The sequence below is a fragment of the Centropristis striata genome, chromosome 12 (genome assembly GCF_030273125.1).
Source record: "Centropristis striata isolate RG_2023a ecotype Rhode Island chromosome 12, C.striata_1.0, whole genome shotgun sequence".
Taxonomy (NCBI): Eukaryota; Metazoa; Chordata; class Actinopteri; order Perciformes; family Serranidae; genus Centropristis; species Centropristis striata.
In genome coordinates this window covers 35,581,704-35,609,500 of record NC_081528.1, presented here as the reverse complement: position 1 = coordinate 35,609,500, position 27,797 = coordinate 35,581,704, and the positions used below count along the sequence as shown (strand labels likewise).

At 36.6% G+C, this 27,797-nt stretch overlaps 1 long non-coding RNA gene across 1 annotated transcript; it reads right to left on the bottom strand.

The window, feature by feature from the left end:
- Positions 1-27,129, bottom strand: LOC131981313 (uncharacterized). The gene is made up of 3 exons (XR_009395298.1): positions 26,842-27,129; positions 26,554-26,751; positions 1-138 (listed from the first exon to the last, which is right to left on the bottom strand). It is a non-coding gene; the product is annotated as an uncharacterized LOC131981313 (long non-coding RNA).
- Between the last annotated feature and the right edge of the window lie 668 nt (positions 27,130-27,797).

The window sequence follows — 27,797 nt, the reverse complement described above, 5'->3', positions numbered from 1 at the left end:
CCCATCACTTGATAGTTCCTTGATAGGGTTTGGGTCTTGAAAATTGAGTGTCACAGACTAGTGCCTTATCAGTCCAGTGAAGTAATAGTCCTCATTAGGATTAGAAACAGTCTGCTTCCTGACTTGGAGTTTGACCATCTGTGGATGGAAATACAGCAATAAACCAATTTGCGACCAATTAAGTCAAAATTTAAACCATAATTTAGATTTTATGGTAAATTATTTAGACTCTTCCAATATGTAACATGTACATTTAACCCTTGTAACAGGGACATGGATGTGTTTAAGCCAAATGCTGGATACTATATAAAAAACTGCTCAGTGTTGACCAATTATTCCTAAACATTTAATCCAAATGGCTATAATTTAATGGTTTGATTCTGCAAACTGTCTTTTTAATTTAGAATTTCCTAAATAATTCTAAATTAAAAAGACAGTTTGCAGAATCAAACCATTAAATTATAGCCATTTGGATTAAATGTTTAGGAATAACTATCATAACTTTATACATAGTCATTTATCAGGTAGTCTGGCAATACCAATTACAGATCTTTTCTTTGCTTTTTTATCTAGTTTTAATAATAATTGATTGGATTTGTATAGCGCTTTTTAAAACTGTCAACAAAGTCGTTTTAAATAGCATGCATGAACAGATACAAAGACAGAATACATAGAAGAAAAACAGATAATAAAAACAAGATGTTATGACAGTTGAGGTTTGGCAGTGGGTGTCAGGTTTTGTAGGCTGTCATGAAGAGGTGAGTCTTGACTTTTTGTTTGTTTTTTAGAAGATTCAAAATCAAATTCAGTGATGAAACTCTTCTGTCCGCAGTTCAATATTGATAAATGTTTTTAGGATAACAATTTGCAATCAAGACAAAAACAGGGAGAGAAACCACAGCAACAAAATTTGGATTTAGAAACTTCAATTCACCCTTAAGTCTGAGGAGTCAGCACTGGAAAACAACTAAATCTATTATTTCTGATGCTTAGTTCTTATTAGTGGCACAAAACAGGCATTTAATTAATTTGTAATTATCAATTGAGAAAGCTAAAAATTAGTTTTTTTATCTACTATTTCACAAATCTGAATAATTTATTTCTACAAATTTTATTTTCGCTTCATAGTTATGTCTTTGCCATGCCTTTATTAATCTTTTGTTTGCTTATTGATATTAAAATATACTTTATTGCTCATCTATTATAAGTTAACTATGCACTTGTTAACAGTTAACTATGCTTTTTGCAGCTAAAGGGATCTAAAGCGAGAACAATGCCTTATTACTTGTTAATTAATGGTTATTACACTGTTATAAATTATTCTGTAGTCATTTCATTTTACTTAATATATTTGATAAAATGTATTAAATATAAATGCGTCCTTGATTTTGATGCAGTTGTTTAAGTAACTTTAATATAAAAATGTTGAGATAGAATCTACTTAATTTGATCACATTAAATATAATATTTATGTGTATGTAATTCTAAATCAAGAGAATTTTGAATGAATCCAACACAATAGAATTAGTCTGTTTTTAATTGACAGGCACTTCCTGTTAAGTTGTTAGATTTAATTAATAATATTGCGTGCAATCTGTTGCCTCAATTTTATTGAGTAGCTATTATTTGTCCGTTTTTACAGTGTACAAGGACCTTAATATAAAGCGTTACCGAATAAGAATAACTATTGTGGAAAAAATCCTTACAGATACAGAATGCAGGCAGTGGCGGTTCTAGACCAGTTTTACTGTGGGGGCCAAGGAGGGGCCAGTGTTTAATCAGTGGGGCATTGGCACATGAAAAAAATGGCAAAGATGATATTTAAGCATTCAAAATCTTTGAATGTCTTGAAAACGACACAAAATGACCAAAAAAATACACAAAATGAGAAGACAGAATAACCAAAAAACAACCCAGAGAAGACATAAAAATGACAAAAAAAGACACAAAATGACCAAAAAACCCCACAAAATAACTAAAACAGACACATAAATGACACCAATGACAAAAAAGACAAAATGACAAAAAAAGACACAAAATAACTAAAAAAGACACAACAACAGACACAAAATGACCACCAAAAAAAAGACACAAATGACCAAAAGAGACACAAAATTACTTACAAAGACACGTAAAGACATGAAAAGGATTCAAAAATGGACAAAATAGACTCCATGGAGTTAAACTATTATACAATGTAACATTCTGGGTTCCTTTTGTGTACAATGAGATATTGTTTGAACAAAAAAAAGGTTAGAATTGTTCCATTGTTCATTGTTATAAATTGATCATTTTATTATTAATTTGACACAGGGGCCACAGCAGGGGCCAAGGGCTTCTTCACAGGGGCAGTGGCCCCTGGAGGCCCCTGTGTAGAACCGCCACTGAATGCAGGATCCATTTCTACCGTGGCGTGCTATATACGGCCATATCCCCCAACCCTGACCGGTGAAATAACACAAGGGTCATGTGGCTGGTTCAAGGCAAGTAAAACATTATGGACAGTACTTGTTGCTTAAGTGAAGTGGAAACTCTAAAGTGCATTTTCCCTGTAATAAACTGAAGACCTGCCAAGGTTGTACCGTGCCTTACTCCCGATGCATGCTGGGATCTCTCCAGCCCGCCGTGACAATGAACAGAATAAGTGGATATAGGAAACGGATGGATGGATATAGTCGATGTAACAGAAACATCTGTCTGTCCCTCTCTTCCCCCTTTCTTCGTTCAGGGTTTCCCAGTATTATCATTCTCACAGTGCTGCTGTACTGTCACAAGGGTCCTAAACTCTGATACACCGTCAGTTCACAGGGGACCGAGTCCTTTTCCCCGAGCTTCAGTTTCAGTCATCTAGGCCCGATCCCTCATGACTGGCGTCTCAGGGGAGAAGCCCAGACAAAGTGGCATCTGTGGAATTACAGGAAATCAAGGGTAACAAGATAACTTTGAAGAAATAAGAGCTGCTGGCTCACTCGCTGCAATGGTAATTATGTAATTCATTACACAGTGCACACTAGATTTGTAAAGGACTAAACACACACTAAACGACACTAAATATAACCAATGAATAATCAATATATCAGCAAAGAAAATAAGGAAATCTAGTTTACTGCTCATCACGTAACCAAGGCGTCACAGTGTTATGCACTGTCTCTTTTCTGCAGGGTAGTAACATGATACAGCAGTAAATTGCATTAAATAGTGCCATACTGCACTTATAGCAACAACTTAGCTGTGTTGCAGAACATTATTATTCATTGCCAGATGCCTGGTAATGGCCCTTTATAAAGTATCTGGCCCAGCTCTGGAGCAGAGTTATTAGTTCTGCATCAAGATGAAATCTGTAAATTCACCAGTTCTTGCCCTCAAAAGCGATGACAGGAAATGATAGAAAGATGTTGGGCAGCCAGCATGATTTGATGATGTTGAGTTGAGTTAAAATATCCTTTATAAACTCTTTTGTACCTAAAATATATCAGAAAAGTATATTTGTCACAAGAAAAAGGCTCCTTGCTCACCACTTTCTTTAATGGCTGAAAGTAAAAATGTTAAGGCTTTACAGATGTAGCTTTGAGTTACAATAGATGACCGTGACTGTAAGATCAACAACTTGAAGAGGCGGATGGACGTATTCATCTGACCTGTTTGGCCCGTGCTAACTACAAGGACAAAATTAACAAATTAAATTGAAGAGAAGATTAAAACAGGTCATAAGCCGCCTGCACTTTTCTACTCTGAGCTGGTGTCTGTTATTAGCAGAACTTCATTTAAAAAAACAAGGAAAATAACAACCCAGGTTGAATTGTCAGCAAAATGTACCAATTAAATTATATGCACTGTCTTTTCTTTGTTTCTTTAAGCATATCCTGTTATTCTGCAAACACATAATCCCCCATTGAGCATGTTATATTGTTTTAATGGCCACCAAACACCAACGTGTTTCTCAGAAATGCACAGAAAGGAAAAGCGATACAGCCGTGGTGGTTTCTTCTGGATTTTAGCAGTTGTTCCATCATCAGCCTATCACTGAACTTCATGAGAATTTATTATAATTTTGTGGCGCCTGCAGTACCACTCTCCACCTGAAGTGTTGCTCATGTGTTTTAGCAAAACTAGAAATATCACCGAAACCAGTGGGGGGAATATAAACATCATATTTTAATGATGTACTCTGTTGTGTAGGGCCAAGGCCATGTGTGCAGCATGGCCCAAATGTTTGCAAGTGTGAGTGGGAGCGGCACTAAGGAGATCCTCCCATGCAGGGCTCCAGGCTATGGCCTTGGGAAAGGCCTACCCCTTCTGAGCACACTTGTAGTTTTCTCTGTTTTTGCCATATTTGGTGTGTGGCCATGCTTTAAATCCGATAATGCATTCCAAGGTTTACTGACAAAGTAAATATAGAGATGGCACAAAATGACAGTGCAAAGGGTTAAGTCATTATTTTTTAATTTACTGGAACAACTGATACTTTATTCACAGATAAGCCTGTTGTGTTGTTTTGATGTTATGATAAAATGTTATGTTGTGATGTTGTATGTGATGTTGTATTTTTTCTTAATCGTATCGTAAGTGTTTGTATATGTATTTTGTATATTGTTCGTATTTTTTATTTTTTATTTATTTTTTTTTATTTTTTTTGTTTTTTTTGTTTGTTTTTTGTTTCGTAATTCTCTGCTTTTTTACATCATGGCCAGGGGACTACAGATGAAAACTAGCCTTCTGGCTAACTCTGGCTTTTTTAACCATGTATAATCATGTGTTTTATGAAATTGCACTGTCCACTTTTAAATAAACTAATAATAATAATAATTGCTTTATTATTACTGGCAAGGTATTTTGTTTGTGTGTTAGCTTCTGTTGCACCTATAATTCCCCTGCTGGCAGGTCTTTTTTATCTGCTTTCTTCTTCCCTGGCCTGCAGCTCAATCGGCAGCAAAAATGTTCAGCTCACCTGAGACCAGTGGCAAGGTCACTGGAGATCAAGAACACACCTGCTCCACTTTTTTTTTTCCTTCCGGGTGGGAGTGCAGCTTTTCCTTTGGCTGGCAAACGGCTGAGAACTACTTTGGTTAAAACAGATGTGTCAATTGTAGAAAAATGTATTATAATGTACACTCCACCATTTTTGCAGATACTTGGAAAAATTTGTCACTGTCAGCTTTTAAGAAACACAGTCACCAAGAAGGTCTAAGAAGTTATTAAATCTAGTGATGCAGTTGCCAATTTAGGAGCACTGCTGTAAGCAGCTATGTTTTCAGCTTTGCACCATTTCTGTGTTCAGACTGCGAGCAATCACTTTACTGTGCTGCAGTCAGTGGGTGATTCGAGTTCACTGATTGAAAGCTGTAGTGTCAGTGCCGTGCAGCAGTAGGTGGGACACAGTGCACAGCAAATCTAGCATGTGATCGGCTGATAAAACATAATATTGCATGTTCCGTTTCAGCTAATTTGTGATTAAATCATTTGATGCCGGCCTCTGCATCTTTAATCATTCAGTGTCAACCAAAACCAAATTAAGACTGTCTTCAAAAGTCATTTATTGCCTGTTTTACATATTAAAATGCTTGTTAGAAATTTACAGGGATTGAGGCAACATGTTGTGTGGAAAGCAGTGCATTATGGGCGTTGTTAGTAAATTATCATAAACTTAGTTTATTGTTTGTTTATCATGCACATTTACGGGGAATTAATTTCAATGATCAATTGAGGGGTAAAGCAAAACATTGCTTTTCTCTTTGGCAATCAACCAGTGTAAATTGAGGCACTCATTAAGACCAGCATTGTAATTGCTTAGTGGTGTTACACTTTGATTTACTCTCATCAATAAATAAAATACAATCACTGCTGTTTGATTATACAGTGTTCGTTATTCTCAAGTGATGAGATGAGGCTGTTAAGAAGGTAATGTATGATATACTTGAAAATGTAATCTAGAATAGATGAGTGTTCTTCGCTGTTTGTGTTGTGAAGCTACAGCTTATTATTCAGCTGTATGCAGTACTGTATGTATGGTGAGCTGCACCACTTGGCCTGGCTTTGCACATTTGATGGCTTCAACAATAGTGAAGTAAAATAATTCTGGAAATGTTTAGCCCAGTGGTGTTTTGAAAAAGGCCATTTCAGGAACATAAAGAGCCAGAGGGAACATTTCTTGGAGGCAGAGTTTCTTTTGTGTTGTATCAATTTCTTATGGCATGCTGTTGTTACCCTTCTCTGGTGGTGCATAAAGCCACCCCTAACATTCCTTCAGGAGACAATCTCAAGGGTTTTTAACACTGAGTTGTAAGTCAACTATTGTGGGACTTTACAAGTCTTTCCCTAATGTCAGAAGGACTTGTAATTTGCTCTTTTGCAAATTTAGTTTGTATTACAGTACCAGGGATATAACTATTTATTGCCGAACAGCATTTCTCACAAAGTAACACAGACACAGATGATAAAATAAAGTCGCTATCTGATCATTCTGATGTGAATTTTTGATGAATTCATGATTAGCAGTCCACCAGAAAGCAAATTAAGTTTTTGTTTACTAGAACACAGAATTGAATACACATGCATCATCTTCATTTCACATATAAATGAGCTTTCTGGGGAGAAAAAGGGTGTCTAGGTTTGGTTTTTAATCATCTTCGAGAGTCAAACCTCTCAAGCACATCTGTCATATACAGATTAATGTTGGTCGCTACTGAATGGGTTGCTGTGGCGTTTTATACAAAATATTACCGTATGTAATTGGAGGGTGACATTCACTGACAAGGAAACAATAAGCAGTTCATTTCAAGGAAACCATTCCCTTTCAAATATATTAGGATTATTCAGACAAAATCTCCCACTGGAGCAAAATTATCTTTTTCACATCAAATTTTTTATTGAAATTTTTTTGTTAAATGAGGATCTAGGGATTCTTTCAATGGCTCCACACTAACTGAAGGCATTGCCCAGAGCATTTAACTGATGGTATCAAGCTTAGGCTAACTAAGTAATGTAATATTGATGAGGGACAATTACCCATAATGGCATACAGCACTTTCTGGTCTTTGTCACCTATTAGCTATTTCAGTAGCAAAGCATGGACCGTAGTGGAGATTCACTGCTGGTAGCAGATACAGCCGCATTCATTCAGCTGGTTATCAATAATCTGTTTGAGATTCTTCTCATGGTGAAGTATTGTTAATGCATTATCCTTGAAGCAGCAGTGGGAGCAGTGATGTTTTCCCTTGGTTGAGCTGACCTCTTGAAGTTCAAATGGAAACATAAACATATCTTTGTTACTTCAGAAGGCCACGAGGTCAAGCAAAGATGTAATGCAGAGTTGATTCAGCATTAGAGAATCAGTCAGAAGTCTTTTGAAATAAATCTCTATTCATTTTCAAAGGTAAATAGCAAAGACCACACTAAGAAGCCTTATAAATAATCCCAAGCAGCCAAATATCTGTATGTATAATAAATAGGGTTGCAAAATTCCAGGAATTTTCAAAGTTCAAATCTTTTCTTGGGAATTTATGGGAATAAATGGGAGTAAACCAGGAATTACAGAATTGAAGGTTGACCCTTAACAGGGAGCGTAAATATAGTTGTGGAAAATATTAATTTTAATAATAATAATAATTATTATTATTATGAGCTGAACTGAAGATTTATTTATCTTTTTATTTTATCTTGATTTAGCATACACATTTAGAGCTTTACGAACATGTATATGTATCTGTGTGTGTGTATGGATATATGTATGTATATATTTATTTACTTTTTTTCCCCCATTAATTTATTTTGTGGTTATAAAGCCCCCCCCCCCCCCCTTTTTTTTTTCTCTCTCTCTTTCTTTCCCCAGTTATTTATTTATTCATTTTTTAAAAAATCATAATTATTGCTATCATTATTGTCATTATTTTTCTTGTATGTGCCTTCTTGTTCTATGTTGTTCACCGTTTGTAAATTAACAAAATGTGTAATAAAAATATGTTTTACTTGTCATAAACTTGACTAAAACAACCAGATTTCATGCAAGTCCACTTGAATATCTGCTATTCCTCAATCACATGCACATAGCATGAGGCCACGCCCCCTACATGCACTGTGCATTCCTCCATCACATGTTCAATTCAACATCTACATGTTTTCACCTGTGCTTATTGAGTTTAGAGGAAGGCTTTGGGTCTAAGTGCTGCAACAATGGAACATCCAGCGAGGGAGGTTCCGACTCTAAATCTCAGATAGCTCTCTCGTGACCTCTGACCAGAAGTTTTGGATAAGTGGGCTGAGCCAGAGGGCACGGAAGTAATCTTCTGTCGAGGTGGGCTGGTGGTGATGAGTCAGTGTGAGCAAGTGGAAATATGTTATGGCTGTGATGAATAGCTATGTCAGCCTCAGTGAGTGACCTTGAACCTCACTCAATAAGTATAAAGAGGTTGGCTCTATCATTAGTACATTCAGTTCCCTCCCATTGAAATATTTTGTCTCTTAATCACTCAATTATCTCTGCTTAATATTTTTTCTACAGATACTGTCTTTCAAGGCCTGGGTTTCACTTGAAGACTTCAGAGTCATTGAATATTAAGCGTAGAGTTACAAAAACATGTGTATATGATGATTACCAGCTTACAAAATGCTTCTTTGCGTTTTTAAAAGTGTACACTATCTCAGCTGCTCGCAACTTTCAAGGTCCAAACCTGCACCTGCGCCACAAAGAAACTATATTTATACTTAACCATCTCTTGCCAAGACCTGCTACTCTCTGTAGAAGGTATAAAGCTATATAGGCCTGTCATGGTTTTGGATTTTAAATTTCACAACATGCCTGGCAAGCAGTCATTGAGTAACTCTCAGCATCTAGGACTATTATAGCCTTGATCTGTTGCCACTTTCTCTCGCTATGACTAAATGGAAATGGAACTGACATACAATTAAAATCTGGTTTTACAGGAAAAATATAGCTTCAAACAGAAATTAAAACAGTGACAAAATGCTTTAAATAAAGTCTCTAATTTGCTCGGAGTACAGGTAATCACACTTAAACGGTATAAAACAAACAAAAATAATTTAAACTCTGGAAAGAAACACTAAATGACTCACTTACTGTGCCTTTCTTATCCAACATGCTTGGTGGACATTCTGAATACAGTAACATGCATCATTTGATGATAACTTCTTAATAAATAACAGAAATAGAGTCCCACACTAGGGGCATGGTTGATTGTCCCATTCCTGCTGGTAGCAGTGACCTATTTACCAGAGCAGCCCTACGTTTGTTTGCTTTGGGCACTAAGAAAAATATTTACACATTTATTAATTTAATACTAGGACTTCCATGATAGCAGTTTGGGCAACAAATTCAAGAAAGCCAAGAAAAGAGATGAAGAAGTGGAAAGTTGAGCCGTGTGAGGAGAACTGCACTGCCTGCTTGTAGGTTGTTATCTATCTTGCTATGCTTTACAGTTTAATGGATCATTGCAGCAAACTGAAATGTTGTCAATAAAAAAAGTGCTGCACATCCAAACATCCAAACGGCAATATAGGCTTACCCATTCACTTTTGAAAAGCATGCACTGAAACGTGCATGTACTGGTACAAGTTGTCAAGATGGGCTCAGCAATCCCAATAAATCAACATACACTACTGGTCAAAAGTTTTATAACAAACCAACTTTTTCAGAATTTAATTGAAAATGATGCAGTTTAATGTCTCAGTGTACTCTAAAATTAATGCACATTTGCAACATTTAAAATTCTTTATTGAGCATGATAGTGTTTTGAAAGTAAAAAAAAGATTCAAAATCACATTTTATGTTGGACTAAAGGACTAAAAAAAGACACAAAATGACCAAAAAAAGACACAAAATGACAAAAAAAAGACACCAAAAGACACAAAATGACTTAAAAAAGACATAAAATGACTTAAAAAAGACACAAAATTACTTAAAAAAGACACAAAATTACTTACAAAGACATGAAAAGAATTCAAAAATGGACAGAATAGCCAAAGACTCCATAGAGTTAAGTTGTTAACCCATTTCTTGTTCCCTGAAAAAGGCCTACTTGTATAATTCTGAAATGTACATTATTTTTCAGTTTTTGTTAACCTTACCTTTTTTTATTTACCTCTGGCAGTTCACCACTTACCTTTGTACCCTTTCAAGCTGTTCATTTGACTTGAACTGCTTGAATTTCAATAAAAAACTGGAAAAATTGGGGTGTTCTAAAACTTTTGACCGGTAGTGTATATAATATTTCTATACCTAAATGGGTTTTTTTTTGGCGCTTTGAGCAGCACAAGCGAAGTACCATATACTTCCATTGTACTGGATTTGAGAGAAGTCATACATCTCTATGGGCGATATCTCCAACAATCAGCAACTCACACCAAAACAGTTTAGATTGAGGTGAATTTTAATAAAATATGCATTTTTTTAAACTGTCCCTTTAAACATTCATTGTGGTAACAGTTTGTTAGGTATAGGCAACAAAATGACATGGTTAGTTTTATGAAAAGCCTTTGATTTGGGTTAAATAAGTTTATTTGTTGTGTAACTTTATTTCTGCAAACAACTACAAGACATGCATATAGCATATGCATATAGCGTAGAAGACCATGAATAGTTACATTAACCCTTAAGAACCCAGACCCAGTTATCCTTAAAGGATGTGTTTGAAAAAAATGTATGTTTTAAAAAAAAAATACAACCCCTAAATGTCAAAGATCTGTGATGTGACATGTACAATACAATGGGCATTTATGGTATTTAGAAAAAAACTAGACACATTTTCTGCTTACAGAAACACAAAATTGCCTTTTTACTTTGCATCTTTGCAATAATAAATAAAAACAAATAACCATTTGCACTTTTGTTTGCATCTCAATAACATATCATTCTTGTGACTTTAATTTGTTCAGGAAATATGGTCAGAACAAGTTAAATACAATACAGGACACCCTATTAACGGATTAGAATTGTTAAATGGGTTTAAACTTAGCCTCGTAACAAAAATACGCATTTTGAAATTAGCTACTTTTTCACATTTCTGTTTCTAGTCACACACACATTTTGGAGAAGTCACTTCTTGTCACAGTCACATGACCACCACACCAGGGTGTTGAGTTTACATCGCTTAGGGATTTAATGAGTTAACCCTCTATGGTACACATTATGATGCCAGTTAGGAAAAAAATGTTTGGAGTTTTTTTGTCTTAAAATAGACTAAATAAACATAATCTGAAGAAATTTTATTTATTTATTTATTTATTTTTTGTGGAAATTTTCAACATTGTACCATAACGGTGCACAAGTGAAACAATTTTTAAAATTAATTTTAACATTTATTTAACATGTGTAAAAGCTTCAGTAGCTTCAACAGGTACAATACATAACAGTTTAAATTTAAAAACATTATAAAAGGAACTTTTTTAAACTGGTTTCTTGTCTGAATGTTGCCTGTAGGAAACATCGAACCAACGACCCATTGAAATTATTGTCTTGTGTATGAAACTATTAAAAAATGAAGGTTTGCTCAACTATAAGTAGGAGTAGATTTTTTTTCCAGATGGAAAAGGGCCAGGAAATTACATTTGAGGGTTTTTTGTTTGTTTTTTTGTGGCGCAAAGCTGTTTCCTTTAGAAAATAGGGTTTCAACATGGCCTCCTGGAGGTCATGTGACAAATTAAAGCATTGCTATTGGTTCCCTATACTCTTCCCTCTTTAAAGTATTGCATCACTCAAAAAGATGTATTGTAGAAATTTGACAGGCCAAAAATTGGTATGTTGTCTGAGGGCAACACCGTACCATAGAGTAGTAGTTCTCAACCTTTTTGAGTTGCGACCCCCAATTTAACATGTATGTTGTCCGCGACCCCCAGAATCTCACATGCACAGTTCGGATCACCCAAAAAAGAAACAAAATGACCAAAAAAAGGAAACAAAATGACCAAAAAAGACACAAAATGATCAGAAAAGACAGAAAATGACCAAAAAATGAAAAAAAATGACCAAAAAGACACAAATTGACCACAAAATGATCAAAAAAAGACACAAAATGATCAAAAAAAGACACAAAATGACCAAAAGACACATAATGACCAAAAAAAGACACAAAATGATCAAAAAAAGACACAAAATGACCAAAAGACACATAATGACCAAAAAAAGACACAAAATGACAAAAAAACAAACATAAAATGACCAAAAAAAGACACAAAATTACAAAAAAACAAACACAAAATGACCAAAAAAAGACATTAAGTGACCAAAAACACATTAACACATGAACACTTTAACACAGTGGAGACAGAGCTGACCTCCAAAATGATTTGGCGACCCCCAGAAGTCATCTCGCGACCCCAATTGGGGTCCCGACCCCAAGGTTGAGAATAGCTGCCATAGAGGGTTAAGGTGAAGCATAAAGCAGAATATGGGAGATTCTAGAAGATGTAAAGCGTTTGTTACACAGGTGTCACCATAGGTTCTTATGGGTTAATTTCCTTGTTCGTAAATGTCGGTAAAAAAAATAAACAGACCTCCTTTGTCCAGAGATTTTAACAGTCATTATAGAAAATACTATCCTCCCTTGCTCTCAACAGGAGCCTTCCATCATACTCAAGGTTATTCAATGTTGCCGCTGAACAACAAACGTATGAGGGGATATTTCAAGGGCAAGGACAGTCTGTATAAGTGGCCATTGTATCATAAAACCTCAATGTGCATTTATTTCAGAGACAACACAACAGATCGACAATGGATGTGGCAGCTATGCAAATTAAAAGGGTGGTTCAATAATTTAACCCTGTTACTTACCTCTGCCTTCTCAGTCCCACTCAGCTTCAGAGTTTAAATTGTCGTTGTACTTTGTTTCTATTATTTAATTGTGATCATAACTCGAAACGTTGCCAAGAAACAGAGACAAAATTAGTTCCAACGTATTTGCCAGCGTAACTTATCGTGAAGCTATGACCCCAAAACATCAAAGCTAAATCAGCATTTCCATCAACCAACAATAAGTCACCATGGAAGTGTAGCAAAGTACAAGCATTCACTCACAGTTTAGCGTGATGCATTTGAATTTATTCCACATAAAAGGTTTTGTAAATAGTGTTGCAGGTGAATTACCATGACCAAAGGCTTGAGTGGCTTTTTAGCACAATGCAATTTCTGCAAACTGTCAGTGCAGACGTTACAAATGTATGCCTTTCATTTTCACATCAGAGAACACATGCATTTTTCAGCACTAAGAAATGTGTATGAAAGTAAAGGGTTATTATAGCGTGTGGTATGGGAGAAGCAACACAAGGAGAATTGTATCAGCAACATAAAGCTCCAATACTACAGCAGATTAAAAAATAAATAATTGGAAGTGGTTAATTCTATTTAAAATGAGAAATCGGTTAGTGGACCTTTATAGAAGAAGACTAAAACGAGAGAAAAAAAAAGTCTGAAGACATGACGTGCCATTATTCAGTATTGATATTTAATTTTACTAACTTTAAAGTGTTTAAATGTCTGGAAAAAGAGTTTGAGTGGTACACTGTGCTATAGTACAACAACTGGTTAGTGGCAACCAACCATTACACTGTCACATTCTTTTAAAAATAAAAGATCTAACAGCAATAACCAAGAAGACAAAGCTCCTCCCATCATTAAAAGCAATCGATTCATGACAGCCGCTGTGCAGCTTCAAATGAAAATTGCCTCAGAAATTGATCCATCAACCTGCATTTTGCTGCAAACTGAGCATCAGTACAATCAAGTTGAACTGAGAGATGTTTACGAATGTGGCTTTCTCCCGGAGCACCTGCCAAGTCATTACTGTCACTGTTTGTGTGTCAACATTCATTTAGTCAGTTCTGGTATAAAAAGACTGTTTTCTGGGTAGTATCACCTTAGACAGTAAAATCTCTATTATTTTTGGATTACAGCCAACATTTTTTGAATTTGTCAGAAACAATATGTATATCTACTGACACATATTGAATAAAAAAATGGGACACTTTACAATAACCATCCAAGTGTATGTTTATAGATGGTTTATAAACCAATTATTATTAACCATTTACAAAATTATATGCATATTTAATCTTTAAATGTTTTCAAGCAATTTCTTAAAGGCATATGAATCATTTTGAAATCATTTACATACTTGATATGGTGTTAAAAATGTTACAATGAGTGTAAAGCTATTAATAAAGTAATAATTATGTTTGTTTATGGTAAAGAAATCTATTTGGCATTTATAAATTATAGTTCAACATTATTACATTTTCTATTCACCATTGTAAATGGCCTATATACGGTTTATAAACGATAATTAAACATTAATAAACTATCTGTTTACCATTTATAAATGATGGTTATTGTAAAGTGTTACCAACAAAAGAATAATTCTAATAATAATTATATTGATTACACTTTAAAAGGCTGTTACCTAATTGCTGATGTATAAAACTGGAATTGAAATGATCATTTCTTTGGTCAATGGATGGTAGATCAATCTGTAAAAAAAAAAAATTAATAATTGATTTATTGTTTATGTTAAAGCTGCTAAACATTGCCAGTGGCTGCTTCTTCTTTGTGACCGTTTATGGACGAAAGATAAATTGATAAATAATGAAAAAAAAAAGGAGCAGGACATTCATCAATAGTACAGTAACTGTTTGCTTCAGCCTTACAAGAAACATATTTAACAAAAAACAAAACAAACGATAACCGCTTTTGAGAATGTCCAGGCTTAGATAATAGTATCATGTCAGTTACATCAGCAGGTCTGTTAGATAATGCAGAGCAGCAGCAGCAACATGCACACTCAAGCCAGATAATCTGATATGCACACCCCAAATGACCATGTCGAAGGAGGTGTAAAATGGGAATATTGCACCAAAACAGCTCTCATAGGACGCCATCTTCATTTGAAAAACAAACAAGTCCCTGAAGGCATCCCACTGCCAGTGTTTCTGTGCACAAGACGGGAGAAGACAGCACAGGCGTCAGTGATGTGTTTGTGCACAAGTTGTCTGCACTTTTCAGAGTGTATACTTGTCAATTTGTGTTTGCATGGTATGGGTTATCAAAGTTATGAGAAAAAGAGAAACGGAGAGAGGAAGAGATTAGGGCAGCAAGTAGGGGTCCTGGGGAGAGAGCGTGATTAGTGCATTAAGCATGCATCAGAGCCCCTCGGAGCTGTCTCTGCAGAGGCAGGGCATCTAGATGAATAGCTTTAATATCCCTGTGTTGAGATAACGCGGCAACAGTTGTTTCCCATTGATGGCTTAGGGGTATGACGGACGTAGACACTGACCTTTGGAAAGCAGGATGACGACCCCCTGTCCTTTCTACCCTAAAAGCCTGTGACCCGTTGAGACCCTTGGGACAAAGTACCAGCAGCACCAGTGGGAAAAGTCCATGCATGCTGGAGGAACAAAGGCAGGCTAATGCACTGTTTTCTCTTTTCATATCCTGGTGGGGGTAATCTGACCTTCTGCCTCTTGTTTCAACATGGTGAAAGCAGCGGCAGTAAGATGTTGACCTCTGGAGCCTCGTCCTCAACGCCACCCCAACCCCCGACGGGCACATGCACTGACTTTTTACTCCTCCTCAAAATACAAATAAAGAATCAGATGATATTCAAATACCAACATGGTCTCACAGAAATCCGTGAAATAGCCACGGATTTCGCTTAACTCAAAATCCGTGGAATAGCCACGGAATCGCTCAAATTTCCGTGAAACTGACACGGATTACGCTACAATGCAAGTTAATGACAGTCATACTTTTCTGGCGAGATCTTCACCACAAAGTGATTATGTACATTCACTGAGTGAAGATTTAGAAAATAAAACATATATTTCTCGCTAGAAATGTGATCAAAATCCATTTTTATGCAGAAACTAAGTCAAAATATTGATTTTTCACTAAAAATGAGAGAACTGTCCGCCATGTTTTTTGTTCTGACTGCTGGGACCTTGAAAGTCACATGACTTGGAACAAACCAATAGCCACGGGATATGACTGTCATTAACTTGCATTGTAGCGAAATCCGTGTCAGTTTCACGGAAATTTGAGCGATTCCGTGGCTATTCCACGGATTTTGAGTTAAGCGAAATCCGTGGCTATTTCACGGATTTCTGTGAGACCAGGTTGCCTCAAAATACAAATAAAGAATCAGATGATATTCAAATACAGTGAGAAACAAAGTATGATACATGTTTGGCTGCCCTCCCATTTTTTTAAATGCTAAGCATGCAGCTCCTTTTGTTTCACTCCTGTTTGTTGTCAACAAACCTAATTCAGCCGAGGAAATGCTGACACCGTGTTATCAGTTTGCCAATATGCTTCATGAAAACAGACCATTACTCTTCAAAGCGCTATGATGAGGCCCATCAAGATGTTTCCTTTGAGCACAAAGAGTCCAACATGTGTAAAGGAAATGGAATGCATTGATTCCACACGCCGCCGCTTGTTCTTTAATACTCATCGTCAAGCCTTTGTATGTAGACATAATCAACCTGAATAAGAAGAGCTGCTAGCGCTCTGATTTTAAAAATAGACCTTCTCTTTGAAGCCCAATTTACATCACTTCTGGTAACTGCCATGTTGCTCACACAATCAAATGATCAACGGACAAACTAGCAGAGAAAAGACCAAATCAATTAAAAATAGACACATTTGAAGTCAGCAAAAAATAACATTTAACACAATGTCACAGGCAATTTTCTTCTTATCCTCAAAATAGGTCTGACTTATCCTAATTATCAGAAGTTACATCTTTGAAATTACATGCAAAGGTGTGCTTTCAGTAATTTGAATTAAATTTCTTTTCAATGTCACCTATAGACATGTTCAAAAATATATTGCTCAGTGATAACAAAGAAATCTGTCGGGTTCCAATCTTCACTTTTCCAACTTCTTTCTCCAGATATTGACCCTGGAAAAAACACCACAAAGTAATCTCAGTCATCTTCCACTTTCTATATAGCCTCTATCTTTTTCCCTTTTTCCTTCACAAAAGACGGATTTGAGTTGTTCAAGTGATAGCTTGAGTGATGGCCATCTTGGGAAATGAAATATTTGCTGAAACTCTGTGCCCTTGAAAGTTAATTCACAAGAACACAGGAGGTATGGAGGGAACCGTGAAGGAGAACAGTAATGGGTTTTCTATCTTACTTTGTCAACCTTTCTCTTGTTTCTTTCATTTTGCAGTACCATTCATTTGCTGTTCAGAATGCATATACTCAAACAGTGATTTAAAAATGGGAAGCTTTGCCAAACTCACATATGAGCATCATCATAAAATAACTGAAGATTCTGCACTATTTCAAATATGCCACAAACAAGCTCAGACTTCACTAACTTTTTGAATAAAAAAAAATAGATTAACTCGTACCTTATGGAGAAAAAAAACACAACATGCCTTTGGGTTAAGAGCTGAAAGGATTAATAGATTTTCAGTGAAATAATCAGCAACTATTTTGCTGATGGATTCATTGTTCCAGTAATTATTCAAAGCAAAATACCAAACAGTCCTGAGTTTCAGCTTCTCAGTGTGAAGACTTACTGCTTATATTGTCTTCTGTCAGAACTGGACTGAATATGTCTGCTGTTTGGAGTGTTTGCTTGACAAAAAAAGCAATCTGATGACATCCACTTGAGCTGCAGGAAATTGCACTGGGCATTTTTTTTTTTTACAATTATCTGACATTCTACTGACATTCTATAGACCAAATGGTATATCGATTAAACGTGGTCTGGTGGTAATTCATCTGGATTGTTTATCCACTTCCAATAACATATTGTGAGTTTGCTGAACTAGTTCCCAAAAAAGTGGGAACGATGTGGAAAATGTATCGATTTGCAAATCCTTTGTACTCTATTTAATTGAACGCAGGTTGCAAAAACAAGATATCTAATGCTCAAACTGGGAAACTATTGAATGCCAGTCACGCTAACTATTTCTGTTACACAATATAATAAAAAAAACAATATTATTGTCATTTTAAGACCAATTTCTGCCACTGACATGATAATATAACAGGACTAAAATGCAACTAGAGCAATTACCTTTTAATTCTTGAGAATATTCATACGTGAATTTTAAAAACATTAAAATATCCTCAATAAATAGAACAATAAAATGGAAAAAACAGCAAAATGTGTGAGTATTTTTTTTAATTTCTGTTCAGTTGACTGACACACTGCACCCAGGTCTTATAATAGGCTGTTAGAAGCTTGCCGTTTGTGTGGCATCATGTTGGCTAAAGTGACAGTGGCATTATTAAGTAATCAAACCTGCATGTAAACACAACAACTGATGTCCAGGTCAGCTAAAGTGATGGTGGTCACGTCCACATATCATGCGAAAAGTCAAAATTTTAATTATCCTGACAGGATAATTTTTTTCCTCATTTTTCTCACTCTGAATTTGATGCATTTTTATTTGTGTTTTATAGAGCATCACAACTTTGTGGAAACAGGATTATATGATAGAAGTGGTGTGATCACGCATTTGCTATTTAGGTGACTACCTATAGAATTGAGGCCAATGTGTAAGAAAAGGAACAGAAAGGAGAGTATCAGGTATGATCAGACCGGACAGTAATATTTTATATTAAAGATGAAAAAGATTTGCTCTTAAATGGCCCACATGTTCAGGCCAGGTTCAAGGGTGCTAGATGTAGTCACATCTGTGCTTTACCACATGATCCTTTTAAAAGCCCACTAAGCATTTGTGGATATGTCGGCTTTTTTCATCTTTGATACAAACCCCTCAAGCAGGAAAAAGATACTGTATTTTCCATAGTAGACATCTTTTGACACACAAGTGTCACAATGAGCTGAGTGGGTTTTTTGGAGGAGCGACTGACTGCTTCTGAAGGGAAGGAAAAATAGCTGATTTGACTGGTCATCAGTGGCACCAAACCACACTGATTCACCTTAATAACAAGCAAATTGTGTGCAGGAGCATCAACAAGCAGACATTCAGCATCACAGGCGAGGAAAAGTAACATCCCCAAGACTCAGGCTTGTAGTAGTTGATGAGAGCTGACACAAATATAACTGCCATCCCCGAGTCCATTCCATCGCTCACTGTAACTGACCATTTCTGCAATATGAGAGTGCCGGGCTTCGGTGCATCATCCAATCAACTAAAAAAAAATCACGGTATGCAACTTGCCCTCCTCCAAGGCCGCTGTTACACCAAGATCAAGAAGTGCACTTTAATACACATCTCTTCTCTGACCCCTCTCATAAAAGCGGACATTTCCGAGCAGTTGGACTATGCTATAGAACTGCAAACACAAGCACTACCAAGAACAAGTACTGCCCTTAGAAACATCTCCCCGAAGCACAGATCTAGACCCCTGTGACTCACCAACGACTGACTGATGCCAAATTTAACTAACTACGTTTGTACGCTGATGTTAACCTTATAATTAACATCTGTCTCTACAATATGTGCAGGAAAGCACAGCAGTGCATGAACTGCATACTGTACATTTTTATCTCTGCAAGCTTTTATTCATCATATTTTGGTACACTGTACATAGAGCTCGGTGCATAGAAGAGTTGTACCAGTGTAGACAGGGTTAGGGTTCGGCATTCATTCATGTAACTGGCCTTGAATCGGCTAAAGGTACCCTCCATTATGAATTATCGCATTTGCATGCAGTTGGCAATAAACAGATTTAATTTAGATTCTCAGGAGAATTGAGTGGTTTAAGGTTTATAGCAAAGATAACAGAGTCGATGACAAATTTGTGTTTCAATCTGGCATTCACTTAAAAGAAACATTGCAAAAAATGCTTTTGTTTGTTAAGTGCAGTCGTGCTTGAGCTTCTGTTTGATTTTCGATCAACAAAAATACAATAAGTACAAACCTGGCAAAAAAAAGAGCATTGTTCCTGGTGCGCCAACGCTGTTTTTGAACAGACTTTGTTGGCACTGGTAACCAGCTAATGTAAGACCTGACAAGACATTGCAAGCTGATCTAGAGAACAGCGCTTCAAAACAAAAAGCTACAAATGCTTGTTTTTTTAGTGTTTTATTATATTCCACAGATTGATATATCACCCATTTATCGACCTAAAAATAATTATCAAGCTTTAAACTTCAAAGCCTGGACAAATCTTTGTTTGCACTGAAGGTATGAAAGGAAAAAAAACAACAAAATTAGATTTACTGTAGCTGGACCTCAATGATGTTTCACTTCAGACCCATTTTCCCCCTTCCAGACAGCCAATTGTAGACCACAGACATGAGTAATTGGCCAAAAGTGTCAGTGGTACATCTCAACCACCTCTTTGTTTACACTTCTCTCCTGTCTTTACAGCTCCTGCAGATGCAACAGCAGTGTGGTGTGGTTCTCGGCAGTAATTGCAAGCAGTGAGAGGGCTAAGGCTCTCTGTGAGATACCTAGGTGGCTCAGAGGTGACTGCAGTCCCTGCAGTTTGAAGTGCTGTCTGCTTGAAAGGGAAGTTGACCTTGACAAGACAGGAGCCTCTCTTTGCCTTGTGGGAAGCAACAGGGAGGGCAAAGGGCACCTCTGTCTGCCCACATCGCATTACTTAGACCTCGTGGCAAATTGTCACTATGGAACACACCTCAGCCACAAAGAGATGTTTCAGGGACAGAGGCAAAGCGACCTCTCCAAGGTTGGACAGTCATTGCCAAAGGGGAGTTTTGAGTTGATTCCAATGGTACCATAGTTTACGGTCTCCAGGCAAAACAATCTCGGCTGATGTGGTATTTCTTTTTTTTTTTTTCCTCCCCTCAGTAAATAAAAGGTGTGAAGAAAAGGCCTAAAGTAATGTTCTGGCTCTGTTTGTGTTGTCTGTATTTTGCTTTAGGTGATGTCAAGTATATGCTATCTCTAAAACAGCTCATTTGAAGGTTCTTTTATAATTATAATTAACAAGTCGGCATAATTACTATCCAAACTAAATTTTAATATGTCACTGAGATTATATTTATGTCAGATTTTTGTTTAGGCCAATTTCTTTTAGGATTGAGGGTATCTATTTTTCATAGAGCCATGTCCAAAATCAAATGCCTTAAAGAGAACAGTTATTTATCGTGCTATCAGTTATTGGAATAATTGCCCACTGAATATACATGAACTGAATAGTAAAGTATCTTTTAGTTATTACTTGAGAATGCACTATTTAAATTTGTGATTAATGAATTAACATATTTACTGTATGAAAGTCAAAAAAAATTCTCATGAAAGTGAGAATTAATGTAATAGATATGAATGTAATAACTTATTCGGAATGACTTCTGATGACGTATATAATAATGTCTACAATGTTTAATTGTTAAGTGATTTTTGTTTTGTCTTGTGGACCCCAGGAAGACTAGCTCCTCCCACTTTTGGTGACAGCTAATGGGGATCTTTTTAACAATAAACAATAAACAATAGAGTCACACCTTTTTGCCATTTGCCATTTTGCCATGTTATACAATGTATGATAATATTTATGTTTGTGTGTAAATCCACCCCAAATGTTACCATTTTGATTTCTAAATACCCTGAAATACTGTCATACAATGATATCACTGGAGCCTAATTATTATATTTTATGCTCATATCAAAATTACATTGCAGCTGGGCTTCTAAACAGGTAAGGAAGGAATGTGATCTACAGTTGTCATGCGATGCCATTGAGCATTTCTCCCTTAGACTAACATTGTGAAAATGGCGTCAGAATTAGATTCTTGTGGTCAAATAGCATTTGGAAAGTAGAAGAGCCGTATGATTAAATAATTGAATTCCCATTTGAGTTGGTGGAGCACTACACTCGTGGGCTCGGCCAGCGGAAGTCTCTAGTGTGCTTGCTCTGTGGGCCCATGAATGCAGAAGAGCCATAGAAGATCTGGGTATTTTTATGCAGTCAAAATTTTTGGCTCCATGCACCACTGAGCAGCTTTGAAAGCAAAGAACAGGACCCCGCCTCCAATGCTGTCCACTTCTCCTAATATATCCATGTACTGTATCCACATGCAGCCATGTTAAAGTGTTTCTTTTAGCAATTGATCTCATATTTCATGTCAAACAGGAGTCCTTTACTTCTCTTTGTTTTTGCAGTGTTTCTAATATTGCATTTAAAGCTGGTTGTTAGTGTCTCAGCATTCAAGTATGATCATGTATGCACTGTCATACTGCCAGTATTTTCAGCTTTTGCTTCTCATAAATGTGACTGTTAATTTGTGGTTTGGCTGGAATGCAGATGGTGTACCAGGTGGAGAACAAGAAAGGTTAAATTAGATCTGAGATGTGAAGGAGTTCTGCAGGGGGAGCTTGTGTCTAGAAAATATATTTCTTATTTATAAAACACTGCCTCAACTTCTTTTAAGGATGATTTCAAAAGAAAAATTACAATACAATCGTTATATTATATGTCAAGTATTTTTGCAGTTTAGTATTTTTGTGCTATACGGTATTTTTGCAGGCATATGACGCAATTAGAGGAATATGCAGATCTGAGACCTCCCGGGGCTCTCCTGATCACTCTGAGCCAAATCTCTCATCTCTCTCTACTGTACAGTTTGCTAAAACAGATTAAGTTCTTAGGGAGGGTAATTTTCACTCCCTCTCTATAATAAAAAGAGGGTGTAAGCATATTCTCAATATCTCTGAATCCCAATTTTACTGCAGTGTAATTCTCGATACAGTGGCCGGACCTCCCAAGTAATTTCCTCTGAAGCAGATGAGCTGTGCTTTAAATGCATAGCAGCACTCCACTACAGAGTCATGTCTGTGCTGCTGTTTATTTTGTATTTGCAGTCCCTTACATGTCCATTATGTTTAATAAAAATCTGTTCCAACTAGGGGTGGAACATTAATTTGGTATCGTTTTTTTTCCTTTTACAATTTTGGAATAGTTTTTTTATGTCTGAATTGGTTAAATTCAGATGTACTTTATTTATTCTTAGGTCAATGGGGAGGTGGAAGAAAGTCACCAAGAGTATTTTAATTCACAAAATGTTAATATTTATGCTTGGATTTGATACAGTTCGTTTAAATTACCCACAAGTACACTGTAAAACCCAACATTGCTTGTTTGTTATTATAACAAATTTTTCCTTTTCAATACAACAAAGATTTGTGCAAAAAGTCATTTTAACTTAAAATATTGAGTCAAATAGCAAGATTCATTTGAGTTAACTACATTGTCTTTGTTGTCTCGACATAAAATTATTTCACAGCATGGAAACTCAAATATTTGAGTTGAAACAAAAGTTGGGTTTTACAGTGTACCATTGATTCCCATGGAAATTTTCTGATTTGGAATATTTCCCAAATTCCCCAGCTTAACTTCCCATGGAAAGTTTCTGGACATTTACCGGAAATTTCTTTGCAACCCTAATTGTCACCCAAGTATCATGATAGTAGTGAACTGAAAGAAAATCATAGCTTCTTAGCCCCAATAAACACTACAGATGTGAGTAAGGCCCTGCGTTTTATATGTAGTATAACTACTGTGACTTAAAACCTAGCAACCATAAAACAAGTCAGATTAATTTGCTTCTTCATTATAGAAACACAAGTATGTATACTGTATGGTTTGTTTACCCCTCCCATCTAGTGCGTCTAATCAGCCTTTTGTCCTGATGATATTTTGAAACTTGACTACAGACAGTCAGTGCAGCTGTCAAACTTATTTTTAACAAGCCGCTGCTGCCTCATCATCTTTTGCTGCTTTTCTCATTTGTCTTAAACACGCTGCAACTGACACGACTCGGCTGTCACTCACGGAATCACGGTGTTGTACTACGTCACGTATATATACATAAAACACAATATGTACACAACAGATAACAGCTGTAGACTCTGTTCTGGACTCTGCTTCAATTAAAGTAAACTCCTTCATCAACTCAGCAAAGTGTGAGAAAACTGGAGGAGAAGCTGAACATTTGGATGAGCATCACAACCTCCAATGGGTTTAGTCCAACAATGAAACGATGAGAAAGTTAAATTAGGGATTAAAATAAATGGACAATTCATATTTATATCCATAATAGTAAACTTTTGAGAGTGCAGTGAGGCAAACTTTCATCAAGAGGGAGAATAAAGATGTGTGACTTCAGCAGAGCTCTAGACACACTTGTCAGAATTGGATAATTAAACTTGGCAAACTGAACAAACTCAAGGAGGAGAATGGCTGCAGGTGCTCCACAGATGTATTATGAGATGTCCTTAAATAACTCACTCAATTTCTTTAAATTATAAGAGTTATCACTTTCATTTCATTTGTCCTTGCCCCCTCAGCGCTCTCTTTTTCACTAAATTTTTGACGTCTGTTTCAGCACTCTCAGTCCACTCTTTTCCTGAACAGAGTATGACCAATGCATCAAACTGCTTATGTAAGCCTCTCTAACATCGACCGCAGTACGAGCCACTTCTCTGGCACGTCGGCACCGACCAGCCCTCCACTGCTCAGGTCAACGAGCAGTCTTCAGTTGGTGTTTGGCCCTAAATACATAATAAGCCTATAAGCTAAACTACAAGGTTACAAACAGTCACATTAATGGACATGAGCCTCAATAACACTTTCTGTATCCATCCATCTTCCTCCGCTTATCCAGGGCCGGGTCGCGGGGGCAGCAGGCTCAGCAGGGCATTCCAGACGTCCCTCTCCCCAGCCACAACGTCCAGCTCCTCCTGGGGGACCCCGAGGCGTTCCCAGGCCACTGTGTTCTGGGTCTTCCCCGGGGCCTCCTACCAGTTGGACCTGGAACTCCTCTAACGCAGCTATTCTCAACCTTGGGGTCGGGACCCCAGTTGGGGTCGCGATATGATTTCTGGGGGTCGCCAAATCATTTTGGAAGTCAGCTCTGTCTCCACTGTGTTAAAGTATTCATGTGGTTTAGTCTTATTGGTCATTTTGTGTCTTTTTTTTGTCATTTTGTGTCTTTTTTCTGTCATTTTGTGTCTTTTTTTAATCATTTTGTGGTCAATTTGTGTCTTTTTTTTTGGTCATTTTTTGTCTTTTTTGTCATTTTGTGTCTTTTTTGGTCATTTTGTGTCTTTTTTTAGTCATTTTGTGTCTTTTTTTAGTCATTTTGTGTCTTTTTCTGGTCATTTTTTGTGATTTTTGTGCGAGGATCTGCACCATAGATGACCGGTACCAAGATTTTTGATTTGTAGGCTCTGACATCTTGCAACACCACAATAATTCAGAAAGCTTTTTTTTTTTAACACATATTTCACCGTTAAAGGGGAAATACAGTAGTGTTCAAAATAATAGCAGTCCAATGTGACTAACCAGATTAATCCAGGTTTTTAGTATATTTTTTATTGCTACATGGCTAACAAGGTACCAGTAGGTGCAGTAGATTCTCAGAAAACCAACAAGACCCAGCATTCATGATATGCAGCTCTTAAGGCTGTGACATTGGGCAATTAGTTGACAGGGGTGTGTTCAAAAATATAACTTTACAAACTCAAAACTATTTTGTACAAACTTTTTTGTTTCTAGGATTTATCAATCCTGTGAATCACTAAACTAATATTTAGTTGTATGACCACAGTTTTTTATAACTGCTTCACATCTGTGTGGATGGAGTCAACCAACTCGTGGCACCTTTCAGCTGTTATTCCACTCCAATTATTGCGATTATGACAAACTTTCAATTCATTGTGCAGCCCTGATAATTAGTAAATAAAATTAAATAGAAATTTTATGGTTTACAGCACAGGTGGCATGAATTACAGCGCCAACAAATAGTTGACTAATATAAGAAAAAGAATTGCCAACTATTTTGATAAGAAATTTACATGCAAATAATGGCAACACCTGCTGTGTTCAGTCTCCAAAATAAAGAAATATACCGTTTTTCTCTGTATTTTTATAATATTTAACTGAATATCTTCAGTTTGGACAAACAAAACAGATATCAACTTGTACTTTGAGAAAGTTGGGATGGACAATTTTCACTATTTTATGACTTTTAATGGACCAAATGATTAATTGAGAAAATAAGTGGCAGACCAGGCCTAATTAATAATACAAAATAACTGCTCTAGTATGAATTTTGCATACAGTATCTACAGCTCTAGATTTACTGTTGACTTATTGTAACAAAATGTATTAATTTTACCCATAGCATAGGTTTACTGTGTGGTTTGCAGTCACACCACTTTAGGCGGAAATGTAAAAAAAAAAAAAAGAAAAGAATCAAAAGAGCATGCACAGCTAACTTGTGTTAAGCTGCATAATTACGGTGTGATATGATAGCTCGTCTGAATGACTGCTGCGGCCCACCACCACTTCAGCACCAAGCCGTGCTACTCCACTCATAGCAACAAAAGGTAACAGCATGTCAAAGAGCAATAACACCAACCACTGAGCACAACAACTGCCTGATGTGACAGTGTAAAGTGCAGCTTATAAAAACAATGTCATATGGAGATGAATCCATAGCAGAAGTGATGTTCATTAAGCATCACAAGCAGCCCAACAGAGCCAAACACAAAGCAGCCACGATAAACATCCAAGCTCTAAACACTGCAAACAAACATCTAACCACAAAACTGTATCATCATCACACTGTGCAGGGTAAATGGAATGTAGTCTTACCTTTAGAAGAGCTTCATCCTTGACTTTGTGAGTGAAAAGTGATCCATCTAGTCCTCAAAGTCCATCGATCACACCAGTGTGGACTCCATAGCCAGCAATGACAGCACAGAGTCAGCCAGTTCTGGGCCAATGACAGCTCGAGTCAATGCCAAACCTCCTGATGGCGATTAAATGAACTATTCTCTTGGTACAGTTTGTCTGGGAGGAAGCAATGCAACAGGTTGCATGGAAAAGGGGAAATGTTGCATGTGAAGGTCAGGGACTTGCAGATGCAGATTCAGCCCTTACCTGCAGAGTTACAGGAGTCTGATCAGCAGCATTTCTTTTGTGTGTGAGGATCTGTACCAAAGATTACCTGTAACAAGATTTTTTTTCTTTAGTCTGTAGAATATGATTTGTAGGCCATGACATCTTCACTGCAAAAAAAGAAAAGTTGGGTGAACTCAAAATTTCAAGGCAACAAACTTCGATACAATTTTAAGTTGGACAATTAAACTAAATATTTTAAGTTTTGTTTTTGAGTCTGCTCAACTCTGAATTCAGATTTTTGTCAACTCAACTGTAAATTGTACTAACTTATAATTTAACATTGTACCGGTAATAACTTTTAATCCTTACTTCTGCTAAGTTCTGCAATTTGATGATTGTAACGCTGCTATGAATGTCAGCTAATGTTGCAACCACAATTTTGAGTTAGCACTGATACGCTAATGGCTACTCTTGTAGCTTTAACAAGCAGCGCCGCTAGCATCAGTTAGCCGCTAGCATCAGTTAGCCGCTACCTTTCGCTAATGACCGAATTTAACCGCTTTCACGCATTTCACAACAAAGAAATAAGAGTTAACAGAACTATTGTCCCTTGTTTTGAACCCCAACTTAAAGATATAAGTAACAACAACTCACCAACTTGTTTTTGAGCAAACAACTGGCTTCCTTTGTTGTGCTAACTTCCATAACTGGCAAAGGGGAAATGTTTCTTGTGAAGTTCAGGGACTCACAAATGCAGATTCAGCCCTTAGTTACAGGAGTCTGAGCATTTCTTTTGTGAGGAAGACTACCTTTAACAAAATGTTTTTCTTTAATCTGTACAAAAGGATTTGTAGGCCGTGACATCTTGCAACACCACAATGTTTCAGAATGGTATTTTAACACATATTTCACCTTTAATATGAAATATGTGCTCCTGTGATTTGGATATTGCACTGGTCCATATTGCAATTTTGACAAACTTTGAATTCATTGTG